Source organism: Cetorhinus maximus, chromosome 15 (genome assembly GCF_964194155.1).
Source record: "Cetorhinus maximus chromosome 15, sCetMax3.hap1.1, whole genome shotgun sequence".
In the NCBI taxonomy this organism is placed as follows: Eukaryota; Metazoa; Chordata; class Chondrichthyes; order Lamniformes; family Cetorhinidae; genus Cetorhinus; species Cetorhinus maximus.
In genome coordinates this window covers 28,588,723-28,601,440 of record NC_135893.1, presented here as the reverse complement: position 1 = coordinate 28,601,440, position 12,718 = coordinate 28,588,723, and positions in this window count along the sequence as shown.

The following is a 12,718-nucleotide window of genomic DNA, read 5'->3' as shown; positions in this document are numbered from 1 at the left end:
AATTCCATCAGCCCTCATGCCATTTTTAATCGCTCTCCCACAGTTATCACCCTATGGCCTCTCTGAATGAGCTTGCCAAATTGAGGGCATTTAGGTGACACCCTGCTATTAAGAACTGTACAAATTCATTCCATGTGGGACCAGTTGAGCCAGCGGAGAGAGGGGTCTTTTATCACCATCTGACAGGCCTACTCTTGAAGCCAACTGCCTGTAGTGAAAGGTCAGTTTCTAGCCCATTTCACTACTAAGTCCCATTAAAAGCAGTTTAACATGTCACTGAGTCTAATATCTCAAGTAGCCGTTGGATTGAGTGCAGTAGAATCACAGAAAGATCGTTTTCTAATGCAGGGGAGGGGAAAAAAAACTGGCTCTTGTGCTAAAATGCTTCTTCTCATGGATGAACAAAGCTAAATATTTAATCAACTGGGAATTTGAAGTGAGCCTGACTTTAAATAGGATTTGATTTTAAATAACTTCCCCTGTAAATATGATTGAAAATGTCTCTGGCATTTGCTCTTTATGCCAAGGCTCCCTCAGTCTTTCTATGATGAGGCAGCCAGCCATGTGGTAGCTTCAGAGAGGTAATGAGATGCATTATTATTCCAGTCTTGGAAAGGAAAGCTATGCCAGATAGTGCAGCCTCTTTCACATGGCGAAGCTGCTTTTTACTCCTGAATTCTATTTATTCCTCCATTTAACTTACAATATGAAACCCAGGAACTCAGCTCCTCAAACTCCCTGTGGAACAAGCCATGTCTGATCCCCAGTCTGATGGCTGAGGTGGTAGGTGGCTTTCGCTGCTCTGCTTTAGGGTAGGACAGTTTACCGTAAAATTTATCTTCACCAATTTGTCTTCATCTCTTGGTGGGATCCAGTTTGAGGTGTTGGTCACCTCTTGGGCACAGGCAGCCAAGGTGAGATTAGGCTGTGAGTGTTAGCAAACTGTTTCAGCAACCGACTGCAAAAGGATAGCTTTAATTTACTTTAGTGCATTAGGCTAATGAGGGTGAAAAACAAGTCAGGGGTCATGCCCCTAATCTCTACCCAGCACATTGTAGGTAAATCCAGCGCTTGTGCGTCCAACAGGTTGATGTGATATGTCTAGGTGCGGGTAAAGAGAGTCAGAATGCTTTCTGCTTTGGTATTCTAGTTTGCTTCTCATTTTCAGTCCACACCATTGGCTAGCAGCAATATGAAAAACAGCCAAATGTGTAAGCCCCTCCCTGTTCATTGCAAGTCCTCAGCTGCGCCTCCTCATGGTGACACATGGAAACTTGGTCCCTCATGGCCCCAGGTTAAATTCCCAGCTATGGGCGAAGAGCTCCACTGCCTTGTGGATACCTTGAGAGAGAGGCTAAGGGAGTAAACCCTAACAAAAAATCTGGAATGGAGCCAAAGACAGACCAATGTCTAAATACATCTTTCTGGCAAGCCCTGTGACCGAGCTGAGGCCAAACGTAATGTTTTGCATTCCTTTGGGCCCAATCACTGAGGTTGAGGGGGTCCCTGACATTTGGGCAGTCCAGCTTCTCTATAAATTTTGCCCAGGCTTGTGCCCTGTACACGACACTCGAATTTCGCTGCAGAGCATTAACACAGCGCAGAGACAGAAGTTATGAGTGATAAGCCCAACTCGACTGGTGCATTGTATGGGCACTATCACTGTCTCTGACCATCATGTCCCACTGGTCAGCCACAGCTCACCTCAAGTTGGGCAACCCCCGAAAAGTAAGGTGCTGACCCAAATGGTCCATCAGCTTGAACGGGTGCTTGGAGCTTAGAATCTTTGCTCAACAAGTGGGCGGAATCCATTACATCAGGAAAACAACCAAACAAATAAAAAGAAAGAAAGAATGCAAGCTGGAACCTCATGTGCATGGGACAGACAGACAAGCTGCAGCTGATCAACAATGCACGCAAGACAATAACAATCGACATGGAACATGATAGGGTGAACATTGACATAGCTTCCCTACAGGGGACCAGGTGCACCGAGAGCAGATCACTGAAAGAAAAAGGTTACACGTTACACATCCAGCAGGGGAAGAGCTCAGAGGAAACATGTGAGCAAAGTGTAGGCTTCGTTGTGAGGAACTCGCTACTCTCTGTGATAGAAGACTCCACAAAGGGTTCAGAACATATAGTCTCTACCCACCTCTCAACTCAAACAGGGCTAGCTAACCTCAGGAGTATCTATGCTCCAACACTGTGCTCCACTATAGAGATGAAAGACTAGTTCCATGAAGAGCTTGATTCTGCTATGAGCTCTAGGGAGAACACTATCATCGAGGAAGCTCTAGACACTATAGAAAGCCTGTCTGTCAGGGCAAAGCTAGATATCGAACCCACAGTGGAGGAGTTCAGCAATGCTATTGACTCGCTTGCCATGGGCAAAACTCCAGGTGCTGATGTGACATTGTCTGAACTCATCAAGCAGGGGAAACCAGCACTCCTGCAACATCTCTGTCTCTGCTGGAGGGAAGGGAGCAGCGCCCCAGAATATGTGCAATGCAAAGATCGTGACCCTGTACAAGAACAAGGGCAATCACAGCGATTATGACAACTATTGAGGCATCTCCCTGCTGACCATTGTGGGACAAGTATTGCCCATGTTGCCCTTGTCAGGCTGCAGATCCTGGCTGAACGCAGCTACCCTGAATCCCAGTGTGGTTTCAGAACTGGAAGATCCACAGTCCGACAGCTGCAAGAGAAATCTGTGAACCAAGGAGAACACTAAATATTGCCTTTGTTGATCTCACCAAGGCATTCAACCATGTGAGCAGAGGTGGTCTATTTAAGCTGCTGGAGAAAGTTGGCTGCCCACAAAACTGTTCAATGTGATCCCCTCTTTCCATAACAACTTGATGGGTGAGGTCAGCTATGATGAAACAATATTGGAACACTTTGAGATCTGCAGCGGGGTCAAACAGGCTTGTGTTCTGGCATCAATGCTCTTTGGCATATTCTTCTCTTTGCTGTTGTCATATGCCTTCAGGCTATCTACAGAGGGTGTCTACTTACATACCAGAACTGATGGAAAGCCGTTCAGCCTTGCTCACCCGGAATCCAAGAATCCAAGACAACGGTGTGCCAAGTCTGACCATCAGCATCAGGAAGACCAATGTCATGGTCCAGGATGTTGCCATACTGCCATGTATCAGCATTGACAATATTGATAGCTCCACAATTGCCAGCAATCCGTCACAATGCTGAAATCAACACACGCATCATAGGAGCTGCAGCTGTTCTGTCCAAGCTGAGTAAGAGAGTGTGGAACAACAGCAACCTGACTGAGAACACCAAACTGTGAGTCTACCAAGCTTGCATTCTCAGTGCACTCCTCTGCAGTGATGAGACCTGGACAACATGCGCTACGCAGGAGAAAATGCTGTACAGTTTCCACCATCGCTGTCTCAGACATATCCTTGGCGTCTCTTGGCAGGATAAGCTCACCACTCAGAGGCCCTGGAGCGTGCTAATTACATCAGCATACACCCATTGCTAAGCCAACAACATCTGTGCTGGCTCGGTTACATTCATCGGATGAATGACAGCCGTATCCCCAAGTACCTTATGAACAGTGAATTGGCCACTGGGTCACGACCTCCTGCGTGTCTATCCCTCCACTACAAGGACACCAGCAGCAAGAAATGAGGATGGCGGACATTGACACTAACAACTGGGAGATAGTTGCTTACGGCCATGATCTCTGGAGGCTGACTGTTTGGAAGGGCATTGGAAGAGACGATCAGAAATGAAAAGCTCAGCTGGTAAAGAAAAGCACCTAGAGAAAACAGAGTCCAGTGAATCATGCACCTTCTCAGACCACTGTCTTCCTCTGCAGCAAATACGACAGAGATCGTCATGACAGAGCCACACCAAGTGATGCTTAGCACAGAGTTGACCACCACAGCACAAACCATTGTCTTCCGAGACAGAAGGCTGCCACCATGAGTGATGCAACACTGATTAGACCTTGGTCTATGCAGCCCGATAGTAGAGAACAGTAGCTGGCTTCAGAGAGCCTTTCTCTTCCAATTGCTCTGTAATGAATCCTGCCGGTTTGTAAATGAATGGCCATTGAGGTAACTGGATGATGTTTGTTTGTAAAACATTCTCTGATAATATAGCCTGTCCACACTCACCATCTAGGCTCCCACACAAAGAGTGGCCATGTGGGTGAGTTACCATGTGACTACAGGAGCTTACTCTCCACAAAATGGCTGACTGTGGAACTCGTAATACAACAGCCTTCCAGAGAAGACAGAAAAAAGTTTAAAATGTTATTGGGTTTAATATCAATAATGTTAGGGTTAGATTCCTGTATGTAATGTATTGATAAACCCATTTGGAAAGACCTTTCTCATGGTTCTGCTACACCTCGCACAAAGAAGAAACTTTCCCTCTTCGTGCCTCTTTAATGTTGTATTACGGTATTGTTGCACCTTCCACCAATTAGATTGCAGAACCAGAGACCACGGTCTCTTCAACCGATTACATCCCAGAACTTCAACCAATCAGATCCCAGAGTGCTGTCCATTGCCAACAATTGTATCCAAAACCAGATGGTAATCAGATCCCATGTTGTGTCATTAACAAAGAACAAAGAAAAGTACAGCACAGGAACATGCCCTTCGGCCCTCCAAGCCTGCGGCGATCAAATTGCCCGTCAACTTCCGGGGTCCGTATCCCTCTATTCCCATCCTATTCATGTATTTGTCAAGCTGCCTCTTAAACACCACTATCGTACTTGCTTCCACCACCTCCTCTGGCAGCAAATTCCAGACACTCACTACCCTCTACGTAAAAAACTAGCCCCGCACATCTCCTCTATAGTTTTCTCCTCTCACCTTAAATCTATGTCCCCTAGTAATTGACTCTTCCACCCTGGGAAAAAGCTTCTGACTATCAATCACTATTAGTGATTGGTCATTTTCTAATTGAATAATTTCTAATTAGTCTGAATGGCCAATCACATTTTACCAAAAATATTTTTTGTGCCATGATGGCCCTTCATTCATCCCACTATATACACCCAACATAACCTTTCTCACATAATTAACAGATAAGAAAGCTCAATGCAAAGTCAGAAGCTCACCAGAAGCTGTACCCTCATTGCCAAGGCCACCTACATCCCAGACCCTGGGCCAACACATGCCCAGCGTTCCCACATTTGACATGAAGAATGTGTGGCAAAGGCTGTGACTTAATCCCTCGCAACCTTCCAGTCCAAACAACAGTTACTGCAGGACCTGTTTTCCCAATTCCTCCCTCCCAGGAAGTGAGCAACAAAGAGAGGAAAACAGAGAGAGAGGATGAGCTGGACCGAGAGAAATGGGATAAGTAGTGGAGGAGTCAGGGGAGATTAACAGAGGGAAAGGGAGAGATGTAAAAACAGAGTAACAGACCAAAAGAAGGGGAGAGGAACATAGAAAGCAGAAGAGATACACAGGAGAATAATAGAGAAACACAAATACTAGAAGTAAAGAGAGAGAGAGGGGCTCAGAGAATGAAAAGAGTAACGCAGATGTGGAGGTACGACAGAATAGCTTCTCCACGGGGCCCCCAACATCTTGGTGTAGTTGTGCATAGCAAACACCTCCAAAATTTGCAACAGGTGATAAGCGGATCTTGTGGACCCTACACAGAAGCTATTCTGCCACAGCCCTATATCTGAGTTTTCTCTGAGTAGTTGATAGCTAAAAAGCAGGACATGTTGCCTGAGCAGCACCAGTTAAATCAGTCCAACCCCAGACAGCGAAATACTGATAATGTCACTGGACTAGTGATCCAGAGGCCCAGGTGAATTCTCTGGGGATATGGGTTCAAATCCCACCAGGGCATGTGGCGGAATTTAAATTCAATAAATGAATCTGGAATTGAAAGCTTGTTTCATAAATGATTAACATAAAAACGCACCTGGTTCACTAATACCCTTTAGGGAGGGAAATCTGCTGTCCTTACCTGGTCTGGCTTACATGTGACTCCAGACCCATGGCAATGTGGTTGACTCTTAACTGCCCTCTGAAATGGCCTAGCAAGCCACTCAGTTCAAGGGCAATTAGGGATGGGCAACATATGCTGGCCTTGCCGGTGATGCCCACATCCCATGAAAGAATATAAAAAAAAAAGCCTCATAGGCCCCAAACCCACTCATGAGTGTTCTCAATCAACACATCTACAAAGATGGGTTAGAAGAATTCTTGAGGGACAACTGCAGGAAAGTGACCATGAACTCAGTCCGGGTAACATACGTGAAACATCCAGATCTCAAACTACCCATAAGCTTCATCAAAAGTGATCTATTCGTCCCTATGCAAACAGATTGTCGTGGCCCTGAAAATGTCCGCTTACATCACCTAAGTGGAAGATTCTCTTAGACTCTAAGCATTCCCCTATCATCCTGCCCTCTCTCTTGCCTTCCCTTTCTTTTCCACATCTTCCTCCGAGTTCGGCTACAGTCATGTTCCTGGCAATAATCCCCCTTCACTTTCTTCGCAGCTCTTGTAACCTGTCAGCTGAGAGGAGAGTGAGCGAGCATGAAAGACAAGGAGACAGAAAAAAAAAATCACAAGCAGATCAGCTTGATATGGCAGGGCTGAGGGCCAAATAACAGATAGTGATAAACATTCAAGTTTATTTATTTCCAAGTCGTTCCAGATCGGACTCAAGGATTGCTGATGGGCCTCTTGATAAGGTAATTGGCACTCGGCCCTCGCACAAGTGGGACTGTAGTTCAGTCATGTGTGGAAAGTCTGAAGGTGGAATGGGCCCGATAAGCAGCTGTGAGGCCGTTAGTTTATAAAACATCCTGTGACATCTGCAGAGAGATTTTGAGGTGTAAAAAAAATAAGGGATTTCATGAGCTGACAGAGATTGTAAAATGTGTTCAGGCACAGTGATTAATGAAAGATGATCCTGATGTGTAATAGCACCACCACACAGAGCTTACATGAACAAAGAGCCATAATCTTAGATAAATTACTTATGGAGTGGAATGTCTGAAGACAAGTAAAGAAAGCAACAACTTGTATTTATATAGCACCTTTCATGATCTCAAGATTTCCCAAAGCGCTTTACAGCCAATGATGTACTATTGAAGTGTGGTCGTTGTTGTAAAGTAAGATTGTAGTGATATATTCAAAAGGACTTTCTCTCCCTTCCCCTTCTGAAGATGCCACTTCCTCCCCGGCATACAAATCAACAGATGCCAGTCCCCCTTGCCCAAGGGCCCATGTTCTGTGCCAGGCTGATGCCAAGTCCTGGCTAATGCCCCAAGTAAGCACAAATCATGGCGGAGCCAAACAGGCAACACACAACCACACCCATGCACCACAATACACACACAAACACACAGACATGCACACATTCACACACAGACTCACACACAGTTACACACACACACACTTGCTCACACATACACTCACACTCGGCAGGCTTGTCCCTGGCACTTCAAGTTCACACTAAAGCATTTCAAGCCCATCAGCACCATTTCACAGCTACTCACCCAGAATTACAAGTAGAAGCTGTTAATCTAGTTAGTTTCCCTATAAAAATAAATCAATCGGTGCTCACTGCGAATGTTTCTTTAGCTTCCCCTCAGTCCTTAGTGTCAGAGGCTGTAAATTTAAGGGTGAACTCCTCCAATGTCTGACCCTGTGGTCTCCACCTTGTGTAATGTAATCCACCTGACACAGAGATGAAAGGGAGAGCTGACAAACTAGCCGCCCCTCCAAGTAATATATTTTCTGAAGGTAAGGGAAAGACTGTTGCTTGAATCATGATTTTTAACAGGTAATTTTTAAAAAGTGTTTGAAACTAAAAGGGTTTCACTGAGGTGCAAATTTTGTTTCGGAAAGTCTCATTCAAAAGTGGATTGCCGATGTGAAAAATGTTACCCCCCTCCACCCCCTGCCACACAGCCTCTCCTTCATAGCTCAGTGGGTAAACTTAGCACTTGATGCATGGGCCACATAAGTGAGACCTAGGGGGCAAGTTTAAGCTAACCTGCTTATCAGGAAACTGACAGGACTGGGTACAACACTTGTTTGGCCCTCGGCCCCACCCATCTCCCAATTTTACTCCCATTTGAAGTCCGAGGAGAGGGGTATTGAGAAGGATACAAATCTGATCCTGTCCCGCCTGGTGAATCAGACTCAATAAACCTCAGTCCTTACCCAGAACTGATGCCCCTTAGAGTGGCGACATACAATTGGCTGCTGTGTCCTTGGGCTAGAAACAGTCGCCAAAGCTGATTGTTCTGCGGTGCTTTAGTGTGGGTGCATGGGGATGTCTTTGTGAGGATAGGGTTCGACTGTGATACCCTTCATGGGTAAATGGACTACCTCCCACTGTGGTGTGGGAGGGTTGCCGGTGCAAATATGTCCCAGCAAGAGTCCACTGCATATCGCAGTATTATTAAGGCACTGGATGCTGCAAAGGCTATGGGCCCTGACAATATTCTAGCAATCGTACTGAAGACTTGTGCTCCAGGACTTGCCGCGCCCCTAGCCAGAACAGCTACAACACTGGCATCTTCCTGGCTATATGGAAAATTGACCAGGTGTGTCCTGTACACAAAAACCAGGACAAATCCAACCCGGCCAATTACCGCCCCATCAGTCTCCCCACAATCATCAGTAAAGTAATGGAAGGGGCCATTATCAAGCGGCACTTGCTTAGCAAGAACCTGCTTACTGACACCTGGTTTGGGTTCCACCAGGGCCACTCAGCTCCTGACCTCATTACAGCCTTGGTTCAAATATGGACAAAAGAGCTGAACTCCCGAGGTGAGGTGAGAGTGACTGCCCTTGACATCAAGGCAGCATTTGACCGAGTGTGGCATCAAGGAGCCGTAGCAAAACTAGAGTCAGTGGGAATCGGGGAAAAACTCTCCGCTGGTTGGAGTCACACCTAGCACAAAGGAAAATGGCTGTGGTTGTTGGAGGTAAGTCATCTCAGCCCCAGGACATTACTGCAGGAGTTCCTCATGATAGTGTCCTAGGCCCAACCTTCTTCAGCTGCTTCATCAATGACCTTCCTTCCATCATAAGGTCAGAAGTGGGGATGTTCTTTGATGATTGCACAATGTTCAGCACCATTTGCGACTCCTCAGATACTGAAGCAGTCCATGTCCAAATGCAGCAAGACTTGGACAATATCCAGGCTTGGGCTGACAAATGGCAAGTAACATTTGCACCACACAGCTGCCAGGTAATGACCATTTCCAACAAGAGAGGATCCAACCATTGCCCCTTGATGTTCCATAACATTATCATCACTGAATCCCCCACTATCAACATCCTGGGGGTTACCATTGACCAAAAACTGAACTGGACTAGCTATATAAATACTATCGATACAAGAGCAGGTCAGAGACTAGGGATTGTGTGATGAGTAACTCACCTCCTGACTCCCCAAAGCCTGTCCACCATCTACAAGGCACAAGTCAGGAGTGTGATGGAATACGCCCCACTTGCCTAGATGAGTGCAGCTCCCACAACACTCAAGAAGCTTGACACCATCCAGGACAAAGCAGCCCGCTTGATTGGCACCACATCCACAAATGTTCACTCACTCCACCACTGACAAACAGCAGCAGTGTGTACCAACTACAAGATGCACTGCAGGAATTCACCAAGGCTCCTTCGACAGCACCTTCCAAACCCATGACCACTACCATTTAGAAGGACAAGGGCAGCAGATGGATGGGAACACCACCACCTGGAAGTTCCCCTCCAAGTCACTCACCATCCTGACTTGGAAATATATCGCCATTCCTTCACTGTCACTGGGTCAAAATCCTGGAACTCCCTCCCTAAAAGCACTGTGGGTGTACCTACACCACTTGGACTGTGGTTCAAGAAGGCAGCTCACCACCACCTTCTCAAGGGCAACTAGGGATGGGCAATAAATGCTGGCCCAGCCAGCGATACCCACATCCCATGAAGGAATTTTTAAAAAATACAGTAAGGAATCAATGGACAGTGATCAGGAGTGAGAAGCCCAACTGATTTACTTCTCTTCAAATGGATTTTGAAACCAAATGTAGCACTTTACATGAGAAAACTAGAACATAAGAAATAGGAAGAGGAGTAGGCCATTCAGCCCCTCAAGCCTGTTCTGCTCTTCAATAAGATCATGGCTTGGCCTTAACTCCCCCTATTCTCCGTCACCCTTGACTCCCTAGGGGTCAATTTTATCTTCACCTATCCATCGACAAACTGGGTGTTCCTGGTCCTGGGAAGGCTGGCTCCCTTAATTGTGCATATTGCTATCTAGTTAGTCCTGTGGGCAGATATCAGGTGAGGAGAAGATCTGACTTGGCTCTTTTGCAGAATCGAACAGTTTGTTTAAGCTGACAGTCTCAGTTTACAGATGAGGAATGGTCCCTTGGGCAAGGGACCAACCAGAGATCGGCCAGGGTCTGTGTGAACTGTACCCCCCAATAACAGTTGCTATCAGCAGGGTATAGGAGTGGAGTAATTTGGAATGCCTCAAATGATTGACCCTGCTAGGCAGATTCAGCTTAGCCTAGTAGTAGTAGTATTCTCACCTTGGATCCAGAGTTGTGAATTCAGGTCCCACTCAACACCTTAACCTCACCTGGGTGGAAACTGGTTATAACACAGAGTGCGCAGAGTGTGTGATCTAATAGGAGTGGCTGAGGCAGGTCCAAAATTGGGCCAAGGGACTAATTCCAATCATTTAGGTGAGCCTATTTGAAGCTGATGAATTTCAGGCCTCTTACTCATTAGTACCGGCCCTCAGGTAAGTCTCCAGGATGCTAATGTGAGGAGGTTCGAAATGGCCTCAGCAGTAGAGACTGGAGCCTATACCAAGCTTAAACAAGGTACCTGGGTTCTTGGTGGCAGTGGCTTGCTAGGCTGCATCCATGCCTGGATAATACCTGCTTCGCTCAGGGCTGCCCAATTTCTCAGAGGGGACATAGAACAGGTGTTGACATATGCAAAGGGCCTATTGTCTTGTTTTGCCAGGTGTCAAGGATGCCTGAAAAACCAATACGGGGGCAGTCGTATTTCCCTTGGGGCATGGGAAACATGAAATCAGAGCCTTTGGGCCCTGTTATGCACCTGATAAACATGGCACAGCAAAGTGCTATCTCTGCCCCATCATCCAAACTGATACCTCAGGGCAGGAATGTGACAGGGGTGACGTCTATTAGATGCTAAACCAAAGCACGGTTTTCCAGTCTAGAAGAAGATTGCCCAGCAATTGTCAAGAAACACAGCTGCTATCCTGAACAACAACATCAAAAACCAGATTAACCAATCATGTATCCTAGTGTGATCCATGGGTCCTTCCATACCACAGAGTAAATCACATTGTTTAAAAGTCTCACAACAGCAAGGTCCTGTTTTGTTGGTAAACAAAATGACCCTTTTGCCTTCTTGAAGACATTGGCCAGGACTTCCCAGCCTGGTCGTGGTGGGGCCTGCCATGGGAGATTCAGTGGCCCAGCCAAAAGCCCATTGGCTTTTGGCGGGACTGGATGATCTCGGCGGTGGGCAGGGCCATAAAATCCCACTCATTATCCCTGGAATTGCTCCAGCTGTAAATTTAGATTGCGTCTTGCCCTATCGATTGAGGCACAATTGGCATTTATTCTCCTGCAGTCCCAATTCCAAGTGAACTCTCTGAGCCCTCGTCTGTGAGTCTGCCTTATAGCAGCAGGAGAAGTACACAAATTGAAGCAAGAAAATTAAACACGTCTGTGCAAGACTTGGAAACTTCTATTTTCCAAGTAACCTTCCTCCAGCATTTTAGAGTCCCATCAGCTGTTCATGTTCCTGATGAAATGGAGCCTGTTTAAAGATTGATCTAGGTTTAAAAACTCCAGATATTATGGTCCAGAATTTGTGCGTTGCAGTAAATATTTCGTAATAATGCAACAATCTCTGGACACTCATGAGGAGGTTAAGAGCCAGTTGCTGTTTGCGTGAGGTTAATGGAATCAGAGGTTCAAATCATCTAGTGGTTAGTGGGGATTCGCAGCTCATGGGGTTCTCTTCCTTACCACATATTACTGGATGGTTTCTGCATTAATAAAGGCAGGCACTAACAAACCCATCACCATTTTGCCAGAAAGTTCTGGGCCACAAACTGAAAAGCTAGGCTCAGGTGCAAAAGGCTCTTCAGCCCATTTTCACTGACCTTCCCACAATACCAATCTGACCGCCTTCCCTTTATAGCAGCAGCTCGCTGACTGCCAATACCCTCCTTAAGCAAAGTGACTGAGATGCTGGATACATATCGGTGCTCGTAGGTGGCTCGCTAATACCCTCAAAAGGGCAATCAGGGATGGGCAATAAATGCTGGCCTTGCCAGCAACGCTCACATCCCAAGAATGAAGAAGAAAAAGAATGAAGGCGGAAGAGGGGTCCATATCAGGCAACAAAGCTTTTTCTCATCTGGGATTTGGAGGCGGTTATTTGCTAGCCTGTTGTGCCAGTTTAATGGCTTTCTTTGTTGTCCAGCTCCAATCTCAGCACTGAATTTGGCTATAATCTGTTTCCCTTTTCTTTCTTCCCCTGCAGCACTTCTTGCTGAATTAAGAACAGTTCCCGTTCCCTTTGTAATCCTTTAATGGGGCCAACCACCAGCTCACTAGGTGGCAGTCCATTCCAGATGTCAACATTTAAAAGCACGAAGGAGGGATTTAACTTGTTGCTGTTGCACTATCCCCGCACCCCTTCTA